We start from the raw sequence: 6,308 nt of genomic DNA, 5'->3' as shown, positions 1-6,308 counted from the left end.
GAAGCTTTCAGGAGGAAGGAAAAGGGGCTCTGACACTATTGTTTCCTGTAAAATACTTCATTCCCTCCCCCAACCCCCAAGAGAAAAAAACAACGAAATAAGTTGGGAAAAAATAGAAAATGGGAAAAGTTCACTTTAATTAGCATACTTTCTGCCTTTTAAAGTATTCATTCTATGCTGGGAACTGAAACTCTCTTGAGATGTATAACTGGTATATAAGAAAATCTTAGTTGAACTGAAGAACTTAGGCAGCCACAACGCTGCTATTTTACCTTCATCCAGCATTCACAGGATGAATTTCTTTCCCAAGGTATTAAAGTAGGGAACCTAGAATTTAGAATTTGGATATCTAGTCCAAACTCATTCCTGATCTTGACAAACAATTTAACCTATATTTTCTCCTTATTTGTAAGGTGAAAATTGCATTTGCTTGTAATATTTTTGACATTTCCATATAAAAGGGGAAACAATTATAAAGGCTTTTTAGAAAAAAGAATATGAATAGCCTATTTAAAAATGGATCATTTAAAAATGTTATTTATTGTCTATCGGTAAAGAGTTTAGCCTTAAAATTTTTTTTCTTTTGTAGGCCAAGTACATTTCAATGTGTAGACTTTGTTAGCATTTTAAAGCTTGAAACAGGTTGCCAATAATAGCAATAAAGATAACTGACATTTTTGAGAGCTCATTTTGTACCAGACACTTTGCTAAGAAGCTTCACATGTACTGGTCTTATTTAGTTTAGTTATTTTGGAGGCATGCATTTCTTCCATTATGAATTTAAGTATTCCAGTGGATTTCCCATAATCCTGAATAGATAAAAGATTGGCAAAGTATTTATAATTGTTGAAACTGGGTAATACATAGACCTTCATTATACTATTCTAGTTTTGTGTATGTATGAAGATTTCCATGATAAAAAGTAAAAAACATAAACCCAAGCAACTCTTCCCAAGATCATCCATTCTGCTTATGTTCCTTTCTCTCCATCTCCATCTCAGCATGACGGTTGGCCACATATGTGGACACATGACTCTCCAGCGGGGGAGGGAAAGATTGGTGGCACTTACACTGGTCTACTTCCCTACCCCCCATCCTTCCTGATGGACTCAGGAAGTTTCTCTTCTCATTTTTCTGTCATACACATATGAATCTGTACAAAAGGTGTTCCTGTCTTTCTTTAGTGGCACATTCAGGAGAGGGCACTGTAGGGAACACCTGCTTTTTTCATCTGCCAGATTCCCTTCCTATCCTCATTTGGGAAGAGCAACCCCCTTACTATGGTGAGCAAATCCTCCCTGACTCCACCAAGTTCTGGTGGGGCTGCTACTCATAGTATCCCACCTTCCTGCCTATAGGGGTGGGTATATAATCAGGAACTGGCCACATATATACTCTATTTGTTGCTGACCACATTAATTGACCTAAGGATGGACATGTGACTTGAACCAGGTCAATTAGAATCCCTTTCAATCTTTTCTTTTTTTAATAAATTTATTTATTTATCTATTTATTTTTGGCTGCATTGGGTCTTTGATGTGGCGTGCGGGCTTTTCTCTAGTTGTGGTGAGCGGGGGCTACTCTTTGTTGCAGTGCTCGGGCCTCTCATTGCGGTGGATTCTTTTGTTGGGAGCACAGGCTGTAGGTGGGCGGGCTTCAGTAGTTGTGGCACACGGGCTCAGTAGTTGTGGCGCATGGGCTCAGTAGTTGTGGCGCACGGGCTCAGTAGTTGTGGTGCACGGGCTTAGTTGGCTTGGCGTCATGTGGGATCTTCCCGGACCAGGGCTCAAACCCGTGTCTCCTGCGTTGGCAGGCGGATTCTTAACCATTGTGCCACCAGGGAAGCCCCTCTTTCAATCTTATTTACAGATGGTAAAAGCAAGAAGGCCTCTCTTCCCCTGGGATCATTAGCTGAGACGATAGAAGTCTGGAGCTGTCCCTGGTCATGCTCCATCCCCACCAGCCTGTAGAGGACGCTCGTGTGTAGTAGGAGTGAATACGATCAAAATACTGAAAAAAAGCAGAGAGAGAAAAAGAGTAGGAGCAAAAGTGAGAATGAGTGTGATGGTGACTCTGAATGCCTGGATCCAGTCATTACTGAAGCCCTTATCCTTTCTCCTGTCTTAAGGTAGGAGTCAGCACGTTGCCTTTTTCCCTCAAGCTAGTTTGATTTGGGATTTTTATCTAAATAAGCCATAAGGACAGCTACTGCTCTGTATTTCAGGAGTACTATCTATATTCCAGCTAAGACTTAAGCAGTGCCTGGTACATGGCAAGTGCTTAAGACATATGTGTTGAAAGAGCAGTAACTCCTCCTTGACAGTTGTTACGCTCTTTGGTCATTCTCTTGACTTCTTGGTGCATTGATTAAAACAGGGATAACATTCATCTCCTTCACTCTCTTGTTTCACGCATATTACTGCTGGCTAAATTTGAGTGTCTCAAATATAGCTATTTTGGCAACTGAAAGCATGATTTTTGTACAGCTAGAAAAAGCTATTTCCAACACAGATTTCTAGTGCCGTTTTCTAAGAACTCCTTACGATATGCAGCACAGCGGGCCCACCACGAGGCACATCAATCATCTACCGTGTATCAGGCACCTTTTACAGGATTTTCTGTGATCTTGGTGTCAGTGCACATTCTGTATCAAGGCAGAGGTGATATGTAGGAATCTGGCAGCTATTTAGAAGGGAGGCCAGGCAGTGCTGTGCCAGTATAATTAATGAGAGTCATCGCTCTGGAAGCAAGAGGAGAGGGGGGTTGGGAAGGATGTCTTTCACCAGTCAATGGCATTTAAGAAAAATTGGTGCTTTCATAGCCCTTTTACTGCTGGGAGGAGGTTAAGTCAAAGGAGTGCTATAAAGGGCTTTCTGTAACTCACTGCATGGATGGAGGTCCCTGTGTATGGGGAAGCTGAGAGAATTCAACCCCAGATTTTTCAGCAGGGCTGATTTCAACCTTGAATTGAGCTAGCAGCAGGAGTTCCTTACACTTGGAAATCCTTACTAAAAGATTATAGCTTACGTGACCAAGAGACCAGTCAAAAAACTACTTTATTACCATATAGGACTTTTGTTTTACCTGCCTAAAGATGTGTTAACCTAGGTCCCATTTTCTCCAATTCCCTTGTAACCAGTGAATGCAGAAGGGGGTATTATTTGTTTTGTTTTCCTATTGACTGTTCGGTAACCATGGAAGGGTTTGTGTAACCTAGAGATGCTGTTTACTACCCACTGTCCTACCCACTGTCTAATCCCTTTGTTATTGTTCTCTCTGATTGTCACAAGCAGGGAAAAATGGTTCTGTCCTGCTTCTAAAAACTTAGCTGAAACAACAACATTTTCTTGGTTTTAGTTAGTAGTTTTTCTCTGATTAATGGTGAAAAAAAGACTCAGAGGGAAAAGCTACATTAAAAGATTTATGGATATATACATTAAGACCATGATGAAGTATGATTCACACCAACTTCAGAATGGTTGCCTTTGAGGAGAAAGGGAGGGAGAAGGGCCAGGAGATGGGGTTTTACCTGTATTTGTAACACTTTATTTAAAAAAGAAGGGGTGGGGGAGGGAGAGTATGATATGCATGTTTGCCTTGTTTTTGGTAGTTTCGAAATATTGCATAATCAAAAAAAAATTTAAAGTTCTCAAAATTATGGAAATCGATTAAAACTATCAAAATAAAGAATGCACAGCAAACAAGTGCTCTTGTTATGAACTTTGTATGAGTTTATTTCACCATTTGCATCTGCAGTTTTTGATATGAGAAAGACAAACACAGGAGGTTGGGGGGTGGATAACTTCCGTGGCTGTGTGAGGGGGTGTCTTGGTATCTTTCTCCCTCTCTCTCTCTTTTTTTTTTTTTTTTTTGGTGGGGGGTGGGGGGACTTCCTACTCACCATGGAGATTACCAGTCAAACAAATCTCCAAAAAGCAATCTAGGGGTAGAAGGGATATCTGTTTAATTTCTTATAAACTGGGGATTTGCAGCTGGGCAAGAAAATTTGGGAAGGTTTCTTTCTATGGAGCCAAAGGACCTTATACATCTTTTCCCAGACTGATTTCTTCCTGGTACCCTGGCAGGAAGAAATCCAAGTGACTATTCTGGTGGCTTTTTCCTTTTTTCTGAAAGTCCAGGATTGCTTTCGGGATAAAGTTTCTTCTTGCCCATGGTGCTTTGCTGTGACATTGTAATTGCCTCTGTTGAATTGAATAATACAAATGGGTTGTTTCTATGGTATCGGCTAAGTGGGATGAAAAGGTGAAACCTTAGATCCTGCGCTGAGAGGTCACGGTGCTACCACCCCTCACACTAACTGTCCGTCAAAGCTGACGGGCAGCCAAGCTCTCCGAGCTCCGGCACTCAGTTGTAACTTCCTGAGCAAATTCACGCTTGAAAAAGAAAATGACTTTAGTTTATGTTGCCACTAAGCCCAGAAAATCCCTGCCAACCCCAAGCTGCCAGCTTTTCTAGGACCTTCTTATTGGTGGAGAATTTTAAACTGAAGGTGAGTGAGGAGCAGCGTCTCCCAGTCCCTCCCAGCCAGGCTTTGAACTAACAATAGGGCAGGTTGAATGAAGGCTGATAAATGCAAATCCTGGAATCCCGAAGCCGGATCACACGGCTGCTGCCCGGGCCAGCGGTGGTCAGCGTTCCAACAGGCGCAGCGACCTGGTCACTCATCACGTCAGGACGCTCACTAGACTTCATCGTTTCAGCACCATTTGAGTGCCTACTGTGTGCAAGCTTTCCTCCGCCAGGGCCGTGCTCTCATTCACCGCTTGAGTCCACCTGCCATCAAATTGATCTGATTGAATAATTGGCCTGTTAGCGCTTAGGAGAAGCATCTGGAAGAAGAGATGGGGCGGGGCGGAATAAAAGCAGTGTTAACTACCCTCTCTCTTCCTCAGTCTTAGCTGGACTTGACTCACAACAGATCTCGTTGGTTATAGCAGCATAATAGATGCTCTTTTTCTTAGAATGGTACAAAATGCGAGGGGAGAGAAAACGGGCAGTTTGGAATTTAAGATGTAGTTCTGACACTTTTTACTTTGGTACAACCTGCACACAGTCCCTGCGCCCTTCCTCGCCAACTTCATTTCGCCAAACTCCTGTACTTTCCCACCACCGCTCTCCGGAGCACAGCCCCAAACTGAGTATCAAGGGGGTTTCCCTGGGTTTGGGAACCTTTGAAACTTGAGGAAGAAGAAGAAGAAGAAGAAAAAGACTTCATTCCCAGTGCTTCTGGCCCTTGCCTGCCGGCGAGCCCCGCAAGGAGGTGTAGGCCCAGGGGTCCGGGTCCGGCGCTCGGCCCCCTCCACCCAGCCGGCTGGGCCCAGTGGTGGCGGCGGGAGCTCCAGTCCGCTCTCCCGAGCTCCAGTTCCTGATTTCCGCGGGAGCTGCGGGGCTGGGAGGGAGGGGGCGCCGGCGTGAGCGTGAGCATTTGAATGAGAAAGCAGGTTGTGGCTGCGGCGCCCCACTCTGCCCAGCCCGTCTCGGGGGTTCTGCAGGCCGGTGTGGAGAAGGGCCCTTCTTGGGGGCTCTTCTGCTCCTCGACAAGGTTTTGAAGTTGGAGTCACAGGGGCCAATAACTCATCACGCCAGCACTTTGGAGGTTGCTGCTCTGCCGGCGACTCCGAGGAGTCCTTCATCTCCCGAACACTCAGAAGTTGAGCAGGTCAGTGCTTTGGGGGGGAATGAGGCGGGTGGGGGGGGGGACGAGAAAGAAAAAGAGGACTGTTACAGCAGTCCCCGTGTGCAAGTGAGCAGGTGGCTCGAGTTCCTCTCGTTGCAGTTCCGGCCGGGACACGCTCTTTAGGACAGTGTGAGTGGTGGTGTGAGTGGGGATCCCCCAATCCCCTGTGCGGAGAACTGGACCTCGGCTGGTCTTGGGGTTCCGTAATTCGGCAGAATGGGTGTGTGAGCCCGCACCAGAATTTCATTCTCGGGTCTCTTGTGGTGGTGAGTGGGGTTTACGCCCCGTGGAGGGTAAAGCATCGCTCGTTGCAGGATGCTTCACCCCCACGCGGGACCCCCGGGCCCGGTCTCTGACCGCCGGACGCCGCAAAGAGAGCAGGTCCGCTTTTCCCAGCAAGGGGAGTGCGGTGTCCATTACACTTGGGGTCTCACAGTTCTTCCTGCGCCCGGTGACCCCACTTACGGCGTTTTCGCAGAAGACCTGGTGCTCTCAGCGCGAGGAGGATTTACTCCATTGCCCCTTCCTGGAATAAACCGGGGGCACCGGAGCGGCGCGGCGCTGAGCGGTAGAGGCAAGTCCCGGCCACACAGCGGCGCGCTCTGCGCCT

General features: G+C 46.1%; 1 protein-coding gene across 1 annotated transcript in view; it reads left to right on the top strand.

The window, feature by feature from the left end:
* The first annotated feature begins 5,505 nt into the window (after window positions 1-5,505).
* PLCH1 (phospholipase C eta 1) overlaps window positions 5,506-6,308 on the top strand; it is a 235,018-nt gene continuing 234,215 nt past the window's right edge. Inside the window, exon 1 of the mRNA XM_036851808.1 lies at window positions 5,506-5,680. The gene's annotated coding sequence lies outside the window, so the exon portion shown is untranslated. The remainder of the gene's footprint in view (window positions 5,681-6,308) is intronic.

Source organism: Balaenoptera musculus, chromosome 4, assembly GCF_009873245.2.
Source record: "Balaenoptera musculus isolate JJ_BM4_2016_0621 chromosome 4, mBalMus1.pri.v3, whole genome shotgun sequence".
Lineage (NCBI taxonomy): Eukaryota > Metazoa > Chordata > Mammalia > Artiodactyla > Balaenopteridae > Balaenoptera > Balaenoptera musculus.
The sequence above is the reverse complement of the archived record's forward strand: the minus strand, read 5'-3'. Positions and strand labels throughout refer to the sequence as shown.